The sequence below is a fragment of the Schistocerca serialis genome, chromosome 10 (genome assembly GCF_023864345.2).
Source record: "Schistocerca serialis cubense isolate TAMUIC-IGC-003099 chromosome 10, iqSchSeri2.2, whole genome shotgun sequence".
NCBI classification, from domain to species: Eukaryota; Metazoa; Arthropoda; class Insecta; order Orthoptera; family Acrididae; genus Schistocerca; species Schistocerca serialis.
Window position 1 is genome coordinate 916,395 of NC_064647.1, and position 22,326 is coordinate 938,720.

Sequence of the window (22,326 nt, forward strand, 5' to 3'; positions counted from 1 at the left end):
ATGTTCGTTCTCCTGTGAGTCTAGATTTTCGAATCCCACGCGAAACTGATAGTTAATTGTAACGTTCAGAGCCTCCTAATAACGATGGAACACTCAAATTGCGTCGAGATTTAATACATCGTCCTCTAGCCGACTTGTCTCCAAGGGTCTATTGCTGCTTTGGACACCGTATTGTAGTTCTCCTGGGGGTCTAGATTGTCGAATCCGAGACGTAAAACTGATTGGTAATTGCAACGTTCAGGGCCTCTTAATGACGATGGAACACTCAAATTGCCTCGGGATTCAATACAGCGTCCTCCAGCCGACTTGTCTCAAAGGGGATATTGCTGCCTCGGGCACCTTGTTGTCGTTCTCCTGTGAGACTAGAATATCGAATGAGACGGAAAACTGATAGTTAATTGTAACGTTCAGGGCCTCCTAATGACGATGGAACATTCAAATTGCGTCGAGATTCTACACATCGGACCCTATACGACTTGTCTCCAAGGGTCTATTGCTGACTCGGGCACCTTGTGGTCGTTCTCCTGTGAGTCTTGATTTACGAATCCGACGCATAACAGATAGTTAATTGTAACGTTCAGGGCCTCCTAATGACGATGGAATACCCAAATTACGTCGAGATTCAATCCATCGTCCTCCAGCCGACTTGTGTCCAAGGGTCTATTGCTGCCTCGGGCACCTTATGATCGTTCTCCTGTGAGTCTAGATTATCGAATCCGACGCTAAACTGATAGTTAATTGTAACGCTCAAGGCCTCCTAATGACGATGGAACATTCAAATGGCGTCGCGATTCAATACATCGTCGTCCAGCCGACTTGTCTCCAAGGGTGCATTGTTGCCTCGGGCGCCTTTTGGTCGTCCTCCTGTAAGTCTAGATTTTCGAGTCCGACGCATAACTGATGGTTAATTGTAACATTCAGGTCTTCGTAATGACGATGGAACACTCAAATTGCGTCGAGGTTCAATACATCGCCCTCCAGCCGACTTGTCTCCAGGGGTCTATTGCTGCCTCCTTCAACTTATGGTCGGGCTTCTACGAGTCTAGATTAACGAATCCGACGCGAAACTGATAGTTAATTGTAACGTTCAGGGTCAACTAATGACGATGGAACAATCAAATTGCGTGGAGATTCAATATATAATCTTCCAGGCGACTTGTCTCCAAGGGTCTATCGCTGCCTCGGCACCTTATGATCGTTCTCCGCTGAGTCTACATTTTCGAATCCGACGCAAAACTTATAGTTAATTGTAACGTTCAGGGCCTCCTAATGACGATGGAACACTCAAATTGCGTCGCGATTCAATTTATCGTCCTCCAGCGGACTTGTCTCCAAGGGTCTATTTTTGCCTCGGGCGCCTTTTGGTCGTTCTCTTGTGTCTAGATTATGGAATCCGACCCAAAACTGACAGTTAATTGTAACGTTCAGAGCCTCCAAATGACGATGCAACATCCAAACTGCGTCGAGATTCAATACATCGGCATCCAGCCGACTTGTCTCCAAGGGTCTACTGCTGTCTCGAGCACCTTATGGTCGTTATCCTGTGAGTCTAGATTTACGAATCCGACGCATAACTGATAGTTAATTGTAACGTTCAGGGCCACCTAATGACGATGGAACACTCAAATTACCTCGAGATTCAAAACATCGTCCTCCAGCCGACTTGTCTCCAAGGGGATATTGCTGCCTCGGGCACCTTATGGTCCGTCTCCTGTGAGTCTAGATTTTCGAATCCGACGCAAAACAGGTGGTTAATTGTAACGTTCATGGTCTCCTATTGTCGATGGAACACTCAAATTGCGTCGAGCTTCAATACATCGTTCTCCAGCCGGCTTGTCTCTTCGGGCACCATATAGTCAGGCTCCTGTGAGTCTAGATATTCGAATCTGACGCGATACTGATAGTTAATTGTAACGTTCATGGCCTCCTACTGACGATGGAACAATCAAATTGCGTCGCAATTCAGTACATGGTCCTTCAGCCGACTTGTCTCCAAGGGTCTATTGTTGCTTCGGGCGGCTTTTGGCCGTCCTCATGTGAGTCTAGATTTTCGAATCCGACGCATAACTGATAGGTAATTGTAACGTTCAGGGCCTCCTAATAACGATGGAACACTCAAATTGCGTCGCGATTCAATACATCGTCCTCGAGCCAACATGCCTCCAAGGGTTTATCGATCCCTCGGGAGCATTTTAGTCGTTCTCCTGAGTCTAGATTATGGAATCCGACGCAGAACTGATAGTTAATTGTTACGTTCAGGGCCTCTTAATGACGATGGAACACTCAAATTGCGTCGAGGCTCCAGCCGACTTGTCTCCAAGGGGATATTGTTGCTTCGGGCACCTTATTGTCGTTCTCCTGTGAGTCTAAATTTCGAATCCGACGTAAAACTGAGAGTTAATTATAACGTTGAGGGCCTCCTAATGACGATGGAACACTCAAATTGCGTCGCGATTCAATACAACGTCCTCCGACCGACTCGTCTCCAAGGGTCTATTGTTCCCTCGGGCGCCTTTAGGTCGTTCTTCTCAGTCTAGATTATTGAATTCGAAGCAAAACTGATAGTTAATTGTAACGTTCCTGGCCTCCTAATGACGATGCAACAGTCAAATTGCGTCGAGATTCAATTAATTACGTCGAGATTAAATATATCGTCCTCCAACAGACTTGTCTCCAAGGGTCTATTGCTGCCTCTTTCATCTTATGGTCGTGCTCCTATGAGTCTAGATTTACGAATCCGACGCGAAACTGATAGTTAATTGTGACGTTCAGGGTCAACAAATGACGATGGAACAATCAAATTACGTCGAGATTCAATATATAATCCTCCAGGCGACTTGTCTCCAAGGGTCTATCGCTGTCTCAGGCACCTTATGATCGTTCTTCTGTGAGTCTACAATTTCGAATCCGACGCAAAACTGATATTTAATTGTAACGTTCAGGGCCTCCTAATGACGAAGGAACACTCAAATTGCGTCGCGATTCAATACATCGTCCTAAAGCCGACTCGTCTCCAAGGGTCTATTGTTGCCTTGGGCGCCTTTTGGTCGTTCTCCTGAGTCTTGATGATGGAATCCGAAGCAAAACTGAGAGTTAATTATAACGTTGAGGGCCTCCTAATGACGATGGAACAATCAAATTGCGTCGAGATTCAATACATAGTCCTCCAGGCGTCTTGTCTCCAAGGGTCTACTGCTGCCTCGGGCATCTAATGGTCGTGTACCTGTGAGTCTGGAATATCGAATCCGACGCAAAACTGATAGTTAATTGTAACGTTCAGAGCCTCCTAATAACGATGGAACACTCAAATTGCGTCGAGATTTAATACATCGTCCTCCAGCCGACTTGTCTCCAAGGGTCTATTGCTGCCTCGGGCACCTTGTGGTCGTTATTCTGTGAGTCTAGATTTACGATTCCGACGCATAACTGTTAGTTAATTGTAACGTTCAGGGCCACAAATGACGATGGAACACTCAAATTACGTCGAGATTCAATACATCGTCCTCCAGCCGACTTGTCTCCAAGGGGATATTGCTGCCTCGGGCACATTGTGGTCGTTATCCTGTGAGTCTAGATTTACGATTCCGACGCATAACTGATAGTTAATTGTAACGTTCAGGGCCACCTAATGACGATGGAACACTCAAATTACGTCGAGATTCAATACATCGTCCTCCAGCCGAATCGTCTCCAAGGGACTATTGTTGTCTCGGGCGCCTTTTGGTCGTTCTCCTTAGCCTAGATTATTGAATCCGACGCAAAACTGATAGTTAATTGTAAGGTTCAGGGCTTCCTAATGATGATGAATCACTCAAATTGCTTAGAGATTCAACACATCGTCCTCCAGCCGACGTGTCTCAAAGGGTCTATAGCTGCCTCAGGGACCTTATGGTCGTTCTCCTGTGAGTCTAGATTTTCGATTACGACGCAAAACTGATAGTTAATTGTAACGTTCAGGGCCTCCTAATGACGATGGAACACTCAAATTGCGTCGAGATTCAATACATCGTCCTCCTGTCGACTTGTTTCCAAGGGCTGATTGCTGCCTCCGGAACCTTTTTGTCGTTCTGCTGTGAGTCTAGATTGTCGAATCCGACGCAAAACAAATAGTTAATTGTAACGTTCAGGGCCTCCTAATGACGATGGAACACTCAAATTGCGTCGAGATTGAATACATCGTCCTTCAGCCGACTTGTCTCCAAGGGTGTATTGGTGCCTCGGGCACTTCAACGTCGTTCTCCTATGACTATAGATTTTCGTATCCGACGCAAAACTATTTGTTAATTGTAACGTTCAGGGCCTCCTAATGCCGATGGATCACTCGAATTGCTTCGAGATTCAATACATCGTCCTCCAGCCGACTTGTCTCCAAGGGAATATTGCTGCCTCGGGCACCATATAGTCCGGCTCCTGTGAGTCTAGATTTTCGAATCCGACGCGATACTGATAGTTAATTGTAACGGTCAGGCCCTTCTAATGACGATGGAACACTCAAATTGCGTCGACAATCAACACATCGTCCTCCAGCTGACTTGTCTCCAAGGGGATATTGCTGCCTCGGGCACCTTTTTGTCGTTCTCCTGTAAGTCTAGATTTTTGGTAGCAACGCAAAACCGAGAGTTAATTATAACGTTCAGGGCCGCCTAATGACGATGGAACACTCAAATTGCGTCGAGATTCAATACATCGTCCTCCAGCCGACTTGTCTCCAAGGGAATATTGCTGCCTCGGGCACCATATATTTCGGCTCCTGTGAGTCTAGATTTTCGAATCTGACGCGATACTGATAGTTAATTGTAACGGTCAAGGCCTCCTAATGACGATGGAACTATCAAATAGCTTCGGGATTCAATACATCGTGCTTCAGCCGACTTGTCTCCAAGGGTTTTATGCTGCCTCGGGCACCTTATGGTCGATCTCCTTTGAGTCTAGAATATCGAATCAGACGCAAAACTGATAGTTAATTGTAACGGTCAGAGCCTCCTAATGACGATCGATCACTCAATTTGCGTCGAGATTCAATACATCGTCCTCCAGCCGACTTGTCTCCAAGGATCTATTGTTGCCTCGGGCACCTTATGGTCCATCTCCTGTGAGTCTAGATTCCCGTATCCGACGCAAAACTGATAATTAATTGTAACGTTCAGGGCCTCCTAATGACGATGGATCACTCATATTGCGTCGATATTCAATACATCGTCCTCCACCCAACTTGTCTGCAAGAGTCTATTGCTGCCTCGGGCACCTTATGGTCGTTCTCCTGTGAGTCTAGATTTTCGAATCCGACGCAAAACTGATAGTTAATTGTAATGTTCAGAGTCTCCTAAAGACGATGGGACACTGAAATTGCGTCGAGATTCAATACCTCGTCCTTCAGACGACTTGTCCCCAAGGGTGTATTGCTCCTCGGGCACCGTATGGTCGTTCTCCTGTAAGTCTAGATTTTCGAATCCGTCGCAAAACTGATAGTTAATTGTAACGTTCAGGGCCTCCTAATGACGATGGAACACTCAAATTGCGTCGAGATTCAATACATCGTCCTCCAGCCAACTTGTCTCCAAGGGTCCATTGCTGCCGCGGGCACCTAATTGTAGTTCTCCTGTGAGTCTAGATTGTCAAATCCGACGCAAAACTGATAGTTAATTGTAACGTTCAGGGCCTCCTAATGACGATGGATCACTCAAATTGCGTCGATATTCAATACATCGTCCTTCAGCCAACTTGTCTCCGGGGCCTATTGCTGCCTCGGGCACTTTATGGTCGTTCTCCTGTGTGTCTAGATTTTAGAATCCGACGCAAAACTGATAGTTAATTGTATCGTTCAGGGCCTCCTAATGACGATGGAACACTCAAATTGCGTCGATATTCAATACATCGTCCTCTACCCAACTTGTCTCCAAGAGTCTATTGCTGCCTCGGGCACCTTATGGTCGTTCTCCTGTGAGTCTAGATTTTCGAATCCGACGCAAAACTGATAGTTAATTGTAATGTTCAGAGTCTCCTAAAGACGATGGAACACTGAAATTGCGTCAAGATTCAATATATCGTCCTCCAGCCGACTTGTCTCCAACGGTCTATTGCTGCCTCTGACAACTTATGGTCGTGCTCCTGTGAGACTAGATTTACGAATCTGACGCGAAACCGAACTTAGTTGAACGTTCAGGGGCTCCTAATGACGATGGAACAATCAAATTGCGTAGAGATTCAATACATAGTCCATCAGGCGACTCGTCTCCAAGGGACTATTGTTGTCTCGGGCGCCTTTTGGTGGTTCTCCTTAGCCTGGATTATGGAATCCGACGAAAAACTGATAGTTAATTGTAACGTTCAGGGCCTCCTAATGACGATGGAACATTCAAATTGCGTCGCGATTCAATACATCGTCCTCTAGCCGAAATGTCTCCAAGGCTCTATTGTTGCCTCTGGCGCATTTTGGTCGTTCTCCTGTGAGTCTAGATTTTCGAATCCGACGCATAACTGATAATTAATTGTAGCGTTCAGGTCTTCGTAATGACGATGGAACACTCAAATTACGTCGAGATTCAATACATCGTCCTCCAACAGACTTGTCTCTAAGGGTCTATTGCTGCCTCTTTCATCTTATGGTTGTGCTCCTATGAGTCTACATTTACGAATCCGACACGAAACTGATAGTTAATTGTGACGTTCAGGGTCAACAAATGACGATGGAGCAATCAAATTGCGTCGAGATTCAATATATAATCCTCCAGGCGACTTGTCTCCAACGGTCTATCGCTGCCTCAGGCACCTAATGATCGTTCTTCTCTGAGTTACATTTTCGAATTGGACGCACAACTGATATTTAATTGTAACGTTCAGGGCCTCCTAATGACGATGGAACACTCAAATTGAAGTGCGATTCAATACATCGTCCTCCAGCCTACTCGTCTCCAAGGGTCTGTTGTTGCCTCGGGCGCCTTTTGGTCGTTCTCCTGAGTCTTGATGATGGAATCCGACGCAAAACTGATAGTTAATTGTAACGTTCAAGGCCTCTTAATGACGATGGATCAGTCAAATTTCGTCGATATTCAATACATCGTCCTCCAACAGACTTGTCTCCAAGGGTCTATTGCTGCCCCTTTCATCTTATGGTCGTGCTCCTATGAGTCTACATTTACGAATCCGACACGAAACTGATAGGTAATTGTGACGTTCAGGGTCAACAAATGACGATGGAGCAATCAAATTGCGTCGAGATTCAATATATAATCCTCCAGGCGACTTGTCTCCAACGGTGTAACGCTGCCTCAGGCACCATATGATCGTTCTTCTCTGAGTCTACATTTTCGAATCGGACGCAAAACTGATATTTCATTGTAGCGTTCAGGGCCTCCTAATGACGATGGAACACTCAAATTGCGGCGCGATTCAATACATCGTCCTCCAGCAGACTCGTCTCCAAGGGTCTATTGTTGCCTCGGGCGCCTTTTGGACGTTCTCCTGAGTCTTGATGATGGAATCCGACGCAAAACTGATAGTTAATTGTAACGTTCAGGGCCTCCTAATGACGATGCAATAGTCAAATCGTGTCGAGATTCAATACATCGGCCTCCAGCCGATATGTCTCCAAGGGTCTATTACTGCCTCGGGCACCTTGTGGTCGTTCTCCTGTGAGTCTAGATTTACGAATCCGACGCATAACTGATAGTTAATTGTAACGTTCATGGCCTCCTTATGTCGATGGAACACTCAAATTGCGTCGAGATTCAATATATCGTCCTCCAGCCGACTTGTCTCCAATGGGATATTGCTGCCTCGGGCACCTTATGGTCATTCTCATGTGAGTCTAGATTTTCGAATCCGACGCATAACTGATAGTTAATTGTAACGTTCAGGGCCACCTAATGACGATGGAACACTCAAATTAGGTCGAGATTCAATACATCGTCCTCCAGCCGACTCGTCTCCAAGGGACTATTGTTGTCTCGAGCGCCTTTTGGTCGTTCTCCTTAGCCTAGATTATTGAATCCGACGCAAAACTGATAGTTAATTGTTACGTTCAGGGCCTCCTAATGACGATGGAACATTCAAATTGCGTCGCGATTCAATACATCGTCCTCCAGCCGAAATGTCTCCGAGGCTCTATTGTTGCCTCAGGCGCATTTTGGTCGTTCTCCTGTGAGTCAAGATATTCGAATCCGACGCATAAGTGATAGTTAATTGTAAGGTTCAGGGCTTCCTAATGATGATGGATCACTCAAATTGCTTAGAGATTCAATACATCATCCTCCAGCCGACGTGTCTCCAAGGGTCTATAGCTGCCTCAGGGACCTTATGGTCGTTCTCCTGTGAGTCTAGATTTTCGATTACGACGCAAAACTGATAGTTAATTGTAACGTTCAGGGCCTCCTAATGACGATGGAACAATCAAATTGCGTCGAGATTCATTACATCGTCCTCCTGTCGACTTGTTTCCAAGGGCTGATTGCTGCCTCAGGCACCTTATTGTCGTTCTCCTGTGAGTCTAGATTGTCGAATCCGACGCAAAACTAATAGTTAGTTGTAACGTTCAGGGCCTCCTAATGACGATGGAACACTCAAATTGCGTCGAGATTGAATACATCGTCCTTCAGCCGACTTGTCGCCAAGGGTCTATTGGTGCCTCGGGCACTTCATGGTCGTACTCCTATGACTATAGATTTTCGTATCCGACGCAAAACTAATTGTTAATTGTAACGTTCAGGGCCTCCTAATGACGATGGATCACTCGAATTGCTTCGAGATTCAATACATCGTCCTCCAGCCGACTTGTCTCCAAGGATCTATTGTTGCCTCGGGCACCTTATGGTCCATCTCCTGTGAGTCTAGATTCTCGAATCCGACGCAAAACTGATAATTAATTGTAACGTTCAGGGCCTCCTAATGACGATGGAACACTCAAATTTCGTCGATATTCAATACATCGTTCTTCAGCCGACTTGCTCCGGGGCATATTGCTGCCTCATGGCACCTTAATGTCGTTCTCCTGTGTGTCTAGATTTTAGAATCCGACGCAAAAGTGATAGTTAATTGTAACGTTCAGGGCCTCCTAATGATGATGGGACACTGAAATTGCGTCGATATTCAATACATCGTCCTCCAGCCAACTTGTCTCCAAGGGTCCATTGCTGCCGCGGGCACCTAATTGTAGTTCTCCTGTGAGTCTAGATTGTCAAATCCGACGCAAAACTGATAGTTAATTGTAACGTTCAGGGCCTCCTAATGAAGATGGATCACTCAAATTGCGTCGATATTCAATACATCGTCCTTCAGCCAACTTGTCTCCGGGGCCTATTGCTGCCTCGGGCACCTTATGGTCGTTCTCCTGTGTGTCTAGATTTTAGAATCCGACGCAAAACTGATAGTTAATTGTAACGTTCAGGGCCTCCTAATGACGATGGAACACTCAAATTCCGGCGATATTCAATACATCGTCCTCCACCCAACTTGTCTCCAAGAGTCTATTGCTGCCTCGGTCACCTTATGGTCGTTCTCCTGTGAGTATAGATTTTCGAATCCGACGCAAAACTGATAGTTAATTGTAATGTTCAGAGTCTCCTAAAGACGATGGAACACTGAAATTGCGTCAAGATTCAATATATCGTCCTGCAGCCGAAATGTCTCCAAGGCCCTATTGCTGCCTCTGTCGCATTTTGGTCGTTCTCCTGTGAGACTAGATTTTCGAATCCGACGCATATGTGATAGTTTATTGTAATGTTCAGGGATTCCTAATGATGATGGATCACTCAAATTGCTTAGAGATTCAATACATCGTCCTCCAGCCGACGTGTCTCCAAGGGTCTATAGCTGCCACGGGGACCTTATGGTGGTTCTCCTATGAGTCTAGATTTTCGATTCCGACGAAATACTGATAGTTAATTGAAACGTTCAGGGCCTCCTAATAACCATGGAACACTCAAATTGCGTCGAGATTCAATACATCGTCCTCCTGTCGACTTGTGTCCAAGGGCTGATTGCTGCCTCAGGCAGCTTATTGTCGTTCTCCTGTGAGTCTAGATTGTCGAATCCGACGCAAAACTAATAGTTAATTGTAACGTTCAGAGCCTCCTAATGACGATGGAGCACTGAAATAGCGTCGAGATTGAATACATCGTCCTTCAGCCGACTTGTCTCCAAGGGTCTATTGTTGCCTCGGGCGCCTTTTGGTCTTTCTCCTGAGTCTAGATTATTGAATCCGACGCAAAACTGATAGTTAATTGCAACGTTCAGGGCCTCCTAATGACGATTCAACACTCAAATTACGTCGAGATTCAATACATCGGCCTCCAGCCGACTTGTCTCCAAGGGAACTATTGCTGCCTCGGGCAACTTATTGTCGTTCTCCTGTGAGTCTAGAATATGGAATCTGACGCAAAACTGATAATTAATTGTAACGCTCAGAGCCTCCTAATGACGATGGAACACTCAAATTGCGTCGAGATTCAATACATCATCCTCCAGCCGACTTGTCTTCAAGGGTCTATTGTTGCCTCGGGCGCCTTTTGGTCGTTCTCCTCAGTCTAGATTATTGAATCCCACGCAAAACTAATAGATAATATCAACGTTCAGGGCCTCCTAATGACGATGCAACACTCATATTGCGTCGAGATTCAATAAATCGGCCTCCAGCGGGTTTGTGTCCAAGGGTCTATTGCTGCCTCGGGCACCTTTTGGTCGTTCTCCTGAGTCTAGATTATTGAATCCGACGCAAAACTGATAGATAATCGCAACGTTCAGGGCCTCCTAATGACGATGCAACACTCAAATTGCAAATAGATTCAATACATCGGCCTCCAGCCAACTTGTCTCCAAGGGTCCATTGCTGCCGCGGGCACCTAATTGTAGTTCTCCTGTGAGTCTAGATTGTCAAATCCGACGCAAAAGTGATAGTTAATTGTAACGTTCAGGGCCTCCTAATGACGATGGATCACTCAAATTGCGTCGCGATTCAATACATCGTCCTCCATCCGAAATGTCTCCACGGCTCTATTGTTGCCTCAGGCGCATTTTAGTCGTTCCCCTGTGAGTCTAGGTTTACGAATCCGACGCATAACTGATAGTTATTTGTAGCGTTCAGGGCCTCCTAATGACGATGGAACACTCAAATTGCGGCGAGAATCAATACATCGTTCTCCAGCCGATTTGTCTTCCAGGTAATATTATAGCTTCGGGCACCACACGGTCCGTCTCTTGCGAGTATAAATTTTCGAATCCGACGCGATACTGAGAGTTAATTGTAACGTTCAGGGTCAACTAATGACGATGGAACAATCAAATTGCGTCGAGATTAAATACATAGTCCCCTAGGCGACTTGTCTCCAAGGGTCTATTGCTGCCTCGGGCACCTTATGATCGTTCTCCTCTGAGTCTACATTTTCGAATCCGACGCAAAACTGGTAGTTAACAAAACTCAGAGTTAATTATAACGTTCATGGCCTCCTAATGACGATGGAACACACAAATTGCGTCGAGATTCAATACATCGTCCTCCAGCCGACTTGTCTCCAAGGTTCTATTGCTGCCTCGGGCACCTTATGGACGTTCTCCTGTGAGTCTAGAATATCGAATCCGACGCAAAACAGATAATTAATTGTAACGTTCAGGGCCACCTAATGACGATGGAACATTCAAATTGCGTCGCGATTCAATACATCCAGCCGACCTGTCTCCAAGGGACTATAGTTGCCTCGGGCGCCTTTTGGTCGTCCTCCTGTAAGTCTAGATTTTCGAATTCGACGCATAACTGATAGTTAATTGTAACGTTCAGGTCTTCGTAATGACGATGGAACAGTCAAATTGCGTCGAGATGCAATACATCGTCCTCCAGCCTACTTGTCTCCAAGGGCTATTGCTGCCTCTTTCATCTAATGGTCGTGCTCCTGTGAGCCTAGATTTACGAATCCGACGCGAAACTGATAGTTAATTGTAACGTTCAGGGTCAACTAATGACGATGGAACAATCAAATTGCGTCGAGATTGAAACATAGTCCTCCACGCGGCTTGTCTCCAAGGGTCTATTGCTGCCTCGGGCACCATATGGTCGTTCTTCTGTGAGTCTAGATTATCGAATCCGACGCAAAACTGATAGTTACTTGCAACGTTACGGGCTTCCTAATGACGATGGAACACTCAAATTGCGTCGAGATTCAATACATCGTCCTCCAGTCGACTTGTCTCCAATGGTCTATTGCTGCCTCGGGCACCTTATGGTCGTTCTTCTGTGAGTCTAGATTTTCGAATCCGACGCATAAGTGGTAGTTAATTGTAAGGTTCAGGGCTTCCTAATAATGATGGAACACTCAAATTGCTTCGAGATACAATACATCGTCCTCCAACCGACTTGTCTCCAAGGGGATATTGCTGCCTCGGGCACCTTATGGTCGTTCTTCTGTGAGTCTACATTATCGAATCCGACGCAAAACTGATAGATAATTGTAACGTTCAGGGCCTCCTAATTACGATGGACCAATGAAATTGCTTCGAGATTCAATACATCGGCCTCCAGCCGACTTGTCTCCAAGGGTCTATTGCTGCCTCTGGCACCTTATGGTCGTTCTCCTGTGAGGCTAGATTTTCGAATCCGACGCATAAGTGGTAGTTAATTGTAAGGTTCAGGGCTTCCTAATGATGATGGAACACTCAAATTGCTTCGAGATACAATACATCGTCCTCCAACCGACTTGTCTCCAAGGGGATATTGCTGCCTCGGGCACCTTATGGTCGTTCTTCTGTGAGTCTACATTATCGAATCCGACGCAAAACTGATAGTTACTTGTAACGTTCAGGGCCTCCTAATGACGATGGAACACTCAAATTGCGTTGAGATTCAATACATCGACCTCCAGTCGACTTGTCTCCAATGGTCTATTGCTGCCTCGGGCACCATATGGTCGTTATTCTGTGAGTCTAGATTATCGAATCCAACGCAAAACTGATAGATAATTGTAACGTTCAGGGGCTCCTAATGACGATGGAACACTCAAATTGCGTCGAGTTTCAATACATCGTTCTCCAGCCGACTTGACTTCAAGGGGATATTGCTGCCTCGGGTACCTTATTATCTTTCTCCTGTGAGTCTACATTTTCGAATCCGACGCAAAACAGAGAGTTAATTATAACGTTCAGGGCCTCCTAATGACGATGGATCACTCAAATTGCGTCGATATTCAATACATCGTCCTTCAGCCGACTTGTCTCCAAGAGTCTATTGCTGCCTCGGGCACCTTATGGTCGTTCTCCTGTGAGACTAGATTTACGAATCTGACGCGAAACCGATACTTAGTTGTAACGTTCAGGGTCTCCTAATGACGATGGAAAACTCAAATTGCGTCGAGATTCAATACATCGTCCTCCAGCCGACGTGTCTCCAAGGGTTTATAGCTGCCTCGGGGACCTTATGGTCGTTCTCCTGTGAGTCTAGATTTTCGATTCCGACGAAAAACTGATAGTTAATTGAAACGTTCAGGGCCTCCTAATGACGGTGGAACACTCAAATTGCGTCGAGATTCAATACATCGTACTCCAGCCGACGTTTCTCCAAGGGTTTATAGCTGCCTCGGGGACCTTATGGTCGTTCTCCTGTGAGTCCAGATTCGATTCCGACGAAAAACTGATAGTTAATTGATACGTTCAGGGCCTCCTAATGACGGTGGAACACTCAAATTGCGTCGAGATTCAATACATCGTCCTCCTGTCGACTTGTCTCCAAGGGCTGATTGCTGCCTCAGGCACCTTATTGTCGTTCTCCTGTGAGTCTAGAATATGGAATCCGACGCAAAACTGATAATTAATTGTAACGTTCAGAGCCTCCTAATGACGGTGGAACACTCAAATTGCGTCGAGATTCAATACATCGTCCTCCAGCCGACTTGTCTCCTAGGGTCTATTGGTGCCTCGGGCACCCCATGGTCGTTCTCCTTTGAGTCTAGATTGTCGAATCCGACGCAAAACTAATAGTTAATTGTAACGTTTAGGGCCTCCTAATGGCGATGTTGTTGTTGTTGTGGTCTTCAGTCCTGAGACTGGTTTGATGCAGCTCTCCATGCTACTCTATCCTGTGCAAGCTTTTTCATCTCCCAGTACCTACTGCAACCTACTTCCTTCTGAATCTGCTTAGTGTATTCATCTCTTGGTCTCCCTCTACGATTTTTACCCTCCACGCTGCCCTCCAATACTAAATTGGTGATCCCTTGATGCCTCAGAACATGTCCTACCAACCGATCCCTTCTTCTGGACAAGTTGTGCCACAAACTTCTCTTCTCCCCAATCCTATTCAATACTTCCTCATTAGTTATGTGATCTACCCATCTAATCTTCAGCATTCTTCTGTAGCACCACATTTCGAAAGCTTCTATTCTCTTCTTGTCCAAACTATTTATCTTCCATGTTTCACTTCCATACATGGCTACACTCCATACGAATACTTTCAGAAATGACTTCCTGACACTTAAATCAATACTGGATGTTAACAAATTTCTCTTCTTCAGAAACGCTTTCCTTGCCATTGCCAGCCTACATTTTATATCCTCTCTACTTCGACCATCATCAGTTATTTTGCTCCCCAAATAGCAAAACTCCTTTACTACTTTAAGTGCCTCATTTCCTAATCTAATTCCCTCAGCATCACCCGACTTAATTAGACTACATTCCATTATCCTTGTTTTGCTTTTGTTGATGTTCATCTTATATCCTCCTTTCAAGACACTGTCCATTCCATTCAACTGCTCTTCCAAGTCCTTTGCTGTCTCTGACAGAATTACAATGTCATCGGCGAACCTCAAAGTTTTTATTTCTTCTCCATGAATTTTAATACCTACTCCGAATGTTTCTTTTGTTTCCTTTACTGCTTGCTCAATATACAGATTGAACAACATCGGGGAGAGGCTACAACCCTGTCTTACTCCCTTCCCAACCACTGCTTCCCTTTCATGTCCCTCGACTCTTATAACTGCCATCTGGTTTCTGTACAAATTGTAAATAGCCTTTCGCTCACTGTATTTTACCCCTGCCACCTTTAGAATTTGAAAGAGAGTATTCCAGTCAACATTGTCAAAAGCTTTCTCTAAGTCTACAAATGCTAGAAACGTAGGTTTGCCTTTCCTTAATCTTTCTTCTAAGATAAGTCGTAAGGTCAGTATTGCCTCACGTGTTCCAGTGTTTATGCGGAATCCAAACTGATCTTCCCCGAGGTTGGCTTCTACTAGTTTTTCCATTCGTCTGTAAACAATTCGTGTTAGTATTTTGCAGCTGTGTCTTATTAAGCTGATAGTTCGGTAATTTTCACATCTGTCAACACCTGCTTTCTATGGGATTGGAATTATTATATTCTTCTTGAAGTCTGAGGGTATTTCGCCTGTTTCATACATCTTGCTCACCAGATGGTAGAGTTTTGTCAGGACTGGCTCTCCCACGGCCGTCAGTAGTTCCAATGGAATATTGTCTACTCCGGGGGCCTTGTTTCGACTCAGGTCTTTCAGTGCTCTGTCAAACTCTTCACGCAGTATCATATCTCCCATTTCATCTTCATCTACATCCTCTTCCATTTCCATAATATTGTCCTCAAGTACATCGCCCTTGTATAGACCCTCTATATACTCCTTCCACCTTTCTGCTTTCCCTTCTTTGCTTAGAACTGGGTTTCCATCTGAGCTCTTGATATTCATACAAGTCGTTCTCTTATCTCCAAAGGTCTCTCTAATTTTCCTGTAGGCGGTATCTATCTTACCCCTAGTGAGATAGGCCTCTACATCCTTACATTTGTCCTCTAGCCATCCCTGCTTAGCCATTTTGCACTTCCTGTCGATCTCATTTTTGAGCCGTTTGTATTCCTTTTTGCCTGCTTCACTTACTGCATTTTTATATTTTCTCCTTTCATCAATTAAATTCAATATTTCTTCTGTTACCCAAGGATTTCTACTAGCCCTCGTCTTTTTACCTACTTGATCCTCTGCTGCCTTCACTACTTCATCCCTCAAAGCTACCCATACTTCTTCTACTGTATTTATTTCCCCCATTCCTGTCAATTGCTCCCTTATGCTCTCCCTGAATCTCTGTACAACCTCTGGTTCTTTTAGTTTATCCAGGTCCCATCTCCTTAAATTCCCACCTTTTTGCAGTTTCTTCAGTTTTAATCTACAGGTCATAACCAATAGATTGTGGTCAGAGTCCACATCTGCCCCTGGAAATGTCTTACAATTTAAAACCTGGTTCCTAAATCTCTGTCTTACCATTATATAATCTATCTGATACCTGATCTAATCCAGCCGACTAATGGCGATGGAACACTCAAATTGCTTCGAGATTCATTACATCGTCCTCCAGCCGACTTGTCTCCAAGGGGATGATGCTGCATCGGGCACCTTATGGTCGTTCTCCTGTGAGTCTAGAATATCGAATCCGACGCAAAATAGATGGTTAATTGTAACGTTCAGGCCCTCCTAATGACGATGGAACACTCAAATTGCTTAGAGATTCAATACATCGTCCTCCAGCCGACTTGTCTCCAAGGGTCTATTGGTGCCTCGGACACCTAATTGTAGTTCTCCTGTGTGTCTAGATTGTCGAATCCGACGTAAAACTGATAGTCAATTGTAACGTTCAGGGCCTCCTAATGACGATGGATCACTCAAATTACGTCGATATTCAATACATCGTCCTTCAGCCGACTTGTCTCCAGGGGTCTATTGCTGCCTCGGGCACCTTATGGTCGTTCTCCTGTGAGTCTAGATTTTCGAATCCGACGCATAACTGATGGTTAATTGTAACGTTCAGGGTCTCCTAAAGACGATGGAACACTGAAATTGCGTCGCGATTGAATACATCGTCCTCCAGCCGACTTGTCTCCAAGGGGATATTGCTGCCTCGGGCACCATATAGTCCGGCTCCTTGGAGTCTAGATTATTGAATCCGACTCAAAAGTGATAGTTAATTATAACTTTCACGGCCTCCTAATGACGATGGAACACTCAAATTGCGTCGAGATTCAATACATCATCCTCCAGCCGACTTGTCTCCAAGGCTCTATTGCTGCCTCTGGCATCTTATGGTCGTGCTCCTAAGAGTCTAGATTTACGAATCCAGCGCGAAACTGATATTTAATTGTACCGTTCAGGGGCTCCTAATGACGTTGGAACAATCACATTGCGTCGAGATTCAATACATAGTCCTCCAGGCGACTTGTCTCCAAGGGTCTAATGCTGTCTCGGGCCCCTTATGACCGTTCTCCTCTGAGTCAACATTTTCGAATCCGACGCATAACTGACAGTTAATTGTAACGTTCAGGGCCTCCTAATGACGATGGAACACTCAAATAGCGTCGAGATTCAATACATCGGCCTCCAGCCGACTTGTCTTCAGGGGTCTATTGCTGCCTCGGGCACCTTTTCGTCGTTCTCCTGTGAGTGTAGGTTTACGAATCCGACGCATAACTGATAGTTACTTGTGGCGTTCAGGGCCTCCTAATGACGATGGAACACTCAAATTGCGGCGAGAATCAATACATCGTTCTCCAGCCGATTTGCCTTCAAGGGGATATTGTTGCTTCGGGAACCACGCGGTCCGTCTCTTGCGAGTCTAGATTTTCGAATCCGACGCGATACTGAGAGTTAATTGTAACGTTCAGGGTAAACTAATGACGATGGAACATTCAAATTGCGTCGAGATTAAATACATAGTTTTCTAGGCGACTTGTCTCCAAGGGTCTATTGCTGCCTCGGGCACCTTATGATCGTTCTCCTCTGAGTCTACATTTTCGAATCAGACGCAAAACTGATAGTTAATTGTGACGTTCAGAGCCTCCTAATGACGATGGAACACTCATATTGCGTCGAGATTCAATTCATCGTCCCCCAGCCGACGTGGCTCCAAGGTTCTATTGTTGCCTCGGGCACCTTATGGTCCATCTCGTGTGAGTCTAGATTCTCGAATCCGACGCAAAACTGATAATTAATTGTAACGTTCAGGGCCTCCTAAAGACGATGGAACACTCAAATTGCTTAGAGATTCAATACATCGTCCTCCAGCCGACTTGTCTCCAGGGGTCTGTTGCTGCCTCGGGCACCTTATTGTAGTTCTCCTGTGAGTCTAGATTGTCGAATCCGCCGCAAAACTGATAGTTAATTGTAACGTTCAGGGCCTCCTAATGACGATGGAACACTCAAATTGCGTCGAGATTAAATACATCGGCCTCCAGCCGACTTGTCTTGAAGGGTCTATTGCTGCCTCGGGCACCTTGTGGGCGTTCTCCTGTGAGTCTAGATTTACGAATCCGACGCATAACTGATAGTTAATTGTAACGTTCAGGGCCTCCTAATGACGATGGAACACTCAAATTGCGGCGAGAATCAATACTTCGTTCTCCAGCCGATTTGTCTTCAAGGCGATATTGTTGCTTCGGGCACCATACGGTCCGTCTCTTGCGAGTCTAGATTTTCGAATCCGACGCGATACTGAGAGTTAATTGTAACGTTCAGGGTCAGCTAATGACGATGGAACAATCAAATAGCGTCGAGATTAAATACATTGTCCTCTAGGCGACTTGTCTCCAAGGGTCTATTGCTGCCTCGGGCACCTTATGATCGTTCTCCTCTGAGTCTACATTTTCGAATCAGACGCAAAACTGATAGTTAATTGTGACGTTCAGAGCCTCCTACAGACGATGGAACACTGAAATTGCGTCGAGATTCAATTAATCGTCCTTCAGATGACGTGTCTCCAAGGGTGTATTGCTGCCTCGGGCATCTTATGGTCGTTCTCCTGTAAGTCTAGATTCACGAATCCGACGCAAAACTGATAGTTAATTGTAACGTTCAGGGCCTCCTAATGACGATGGAACACTCAAATTGCGTCGAGATTCAATACATCGTCCTCCAGCCAACTTGTCTCCAAGGGTCCATTGCTGCCGCGGGCACCTAATTGTAGTTCTCCTGTGAGACTAGATTGTCAAATCCGACGCAAAACTGATAGTTAATTGTAACGTTCAGGGCCTCCTAATGACGATGGATCACTCAAATTGCGTCGATATTCAATACATCGTCCTTCAGCCGACTTGTCTCCAGGAGTCTATTGCTGCCTCGGGCACCTTATGGTCGTTCACCTGTGAGACTAGATTTTCGAATCCGACGCAAAACTGATAGTTAATTGTAATGTTCAGAGTCTCCTAAAGACGATGGAACACTGATATTGCGTCGAGATTCAATACATCGTCCTCCAGCCGACTTGTCTCCAAGAGGATATTGCTGCCTCGGGCACCATATAGTCCTGCTCCTGTGAGTGTAGATTATCGAATCCGACGCAAAACTAATAGTTAATTGTAACTTTCACGGCCTCCTAATGACGATGGAACACTCAAATTGCGTCGAGATTCAATACATCATCCTCCAGCCGACTTGTCTCCAACGGTCTATTGCTGCCTCTTTCATCTAATGGTCGTGCTCCTGTGAGTCTAGATTTACGAATCCAACGCGAAACTGATAGTTAATTGTAACGTTCAGGGTCAACTAATGACGATGGAACAATCAAATTGCGTCGAGATTCAAACATAGTCCTCCACGCGACTTGTCTCCAAGGGTCTATTGCTGCCTCGGGCACCATATGGTCGTTCTTCTGTGAGTCTAGATTATCGAATCCGACGCAAAACTGATAGTTACTTGTAACGTTCAGGGCCTCCTAATGACGATGGAACACTCAAATTGCGTCGAGATTCAATACATCGTCCTCCAGTCGACTTGTCTCCAATGGTCTATTGCTGCCTCGGGCACCATATGGTCGTTCTTCTGTGAGTCTAGATTATCGAATCCAACGCAAAACTGATAGATAATTGTTACGTTCAGGGCCTCCTAATTACGATGGACCAATGAAATTGCTTCGAGATTCAATACATCGGCCTCCAGCCGACTTGTCTCCAAGGGTCTATTGCTGCCTCTGGCACCTTATGGTCGTTCTCCGGTGAGTCTAGATTTTCGAATCCGACGCATAAGTGATAGTTAATTGTAAGGTTCAGGGCTTCCTAATGATGATGGAACACTCAAATTGCTTCGAGATACAATACATCGTCCTCCAACCGACTTGTCTCCAAGGGGATATTGCTGCCTCGGGCACCTTTTGGTCGTTCTTCTGTGAGTCTACATTATCGAATCCGACGCAAAACTGATAGTTACTTGTAACTTTCAGGGCCTCCTAATGACGATGGAACACTCAAATTGCGTCGAGATTCAATACATCGACCTCCAGTCGACTTGTCTCCAATGGTCTATTGCTGCCTCGGGCACCATATGGTCGTTATTCTGTGAGTCTAGATTATCGAATCCAACGCAAAACTGATAGATAATTGTAACGTTCAGGGGCTCCTAATGACGATGGAACACTCAAATTGCGTCGAGTTTCAATACATCGTTCTCCAGCCGACTTGACTTCAAGGGGATATTGCTGCCTCGGGTATCTTATTGTCTTTCTCCTGTGAGTCTACATTTTCGAATCCGACGCAAAACAGAGAGTTAATTATAATGTTCAGGGACTCCTAATGACGATGGAACACTCAAATTGCGGCGAGATTCAATACATCGTTCTCCAGCCGACTTGTCTCCAAGGGTCTATTGCTGCATCGGGCACCTTTTTGTAGTTCTCCTGTGAGTCTAGATTGTCGAATCCGACGAAAAACTGATAGTTAATTGTGATGTTCAGGGTCTCCTAATGTCGATGGAACACTCAATTTGCGTCGCGATTCAATACATCGTCCTGCAGCCGACTTGTCTCCAAGGGGATATTGCTGCCTCGGGCACCTTATGATCGTTCTCCTGTGACTCTAAATTTTCGAATCCGACGCAAAACTGATAGATAATTGTAACGTTCAGGGCCTCCTAATGACGATGGAACATTCAAATTGCGTCACGATTCAATACATCGTCCTCAAGGGTCTATTGCTGCCTCGGGCACCTTGTTGTCGTTCTCCCGTGAGTCTAGTTTGTCGAATCCGACGCAAAGCTGATTGTTAATTGTAACGTTCAGGGACTACTAATGACGATGGAAGACTCAATTTGCGTCGAGATTCAATACATCGTCCTCCAGCCGACTTGTCTCTAAGGGGATATTGTTGCCTCGGGCACCATATAGTCCGGCTCCTGTGAGTCTAGATTTTCGAATCCGACTCGAAACTGATAGTTAATTGTAACGTTCATGGCCTCCGAATGACGATGGAACACTCAAATTGCGTCGAGATTCAATACATCGTTCTCCAGCCGAATTGTCACCAAGGGTCTATTGTTGCCAAGGGCGCCTTTTGGTCGTTCTCCTGTGAGTGTAGATTGTGGAATCTACACAAAACTGATAGTTAATTGTAACGTACAGGGCCTCCTAATGACGATGGAATACTCAAATTGCGTCGAGATTCAATACACCGGCCTCCAGCCGACTTGTCTCCAAGGGTCTATTGCTGCCTCGGGCACCTTATGATCGTTCTCCTGTGAGTCTAGATTATCGAATCCGACGCAAAACTGTTACTTAATTATATCGTTCAGGGCCTCCTAATGACGATGGAACATTCAAATTGCGTCGCGATTCAATACATCGTGCTCCAGCCGACTTGTCTCCAAGGTTCTATTTTTGCCTCGGGCGCCTTTTGGTCGTCCTCCTCTGAGTCTAAATTTTCGAATCCGACGCATAACCGTTAGTTAATTGTAACGTTCAGGGATTCCTAATGATGGTGGGACACTCAAATTGCGTCGAGATTCAATACATCGTCCTCCAGCCACTTGTCTCCAAGGGAATATTGCTGCTCCGGTACCTTATTGTCGTTCGCTTGTGAGTCTAGCTTTTCGAATCCGACGCATAACTTATCAGATAATTGGTACGTTCAGGGCCTCCTAATGACGATGGAACACTCAAATTACGTCGAGATTCAATATATTGTCCTCCAGCCGACTTGTCTCCAAGGAGATATTGTTGCCTCGGGCACCTTATAGTCGTTCTTCTGTGATTCTAGATTTTCGAATCCGACGCAAAACTGATAGTTAATTGTAACGTTCAGGGCCTCCTAATGACGATGGAACACTCAAATTGCGTCTCGATTCAATACATCGTCCTCAAGCCGACTTGTCTAAAAGGATCTATTACTGCCTCGGGCACCTTATGGTCGTTCTCCTGTGAGTCTAGATTTTCGAATCCGACGCAAAACTGATAGTTATTTGTAACGTTCAGGGCCTCCTAATGCCGATGGAACACTCAAATTGCATCGCGAATCAATACATCGTCCTCCAGCTGACTTGTTCCAAGAGTGTATTGTTACCTCGGGCGCCTTTTGGTCGTCCTCCTGTGGGTCTAGATTTTCGAATC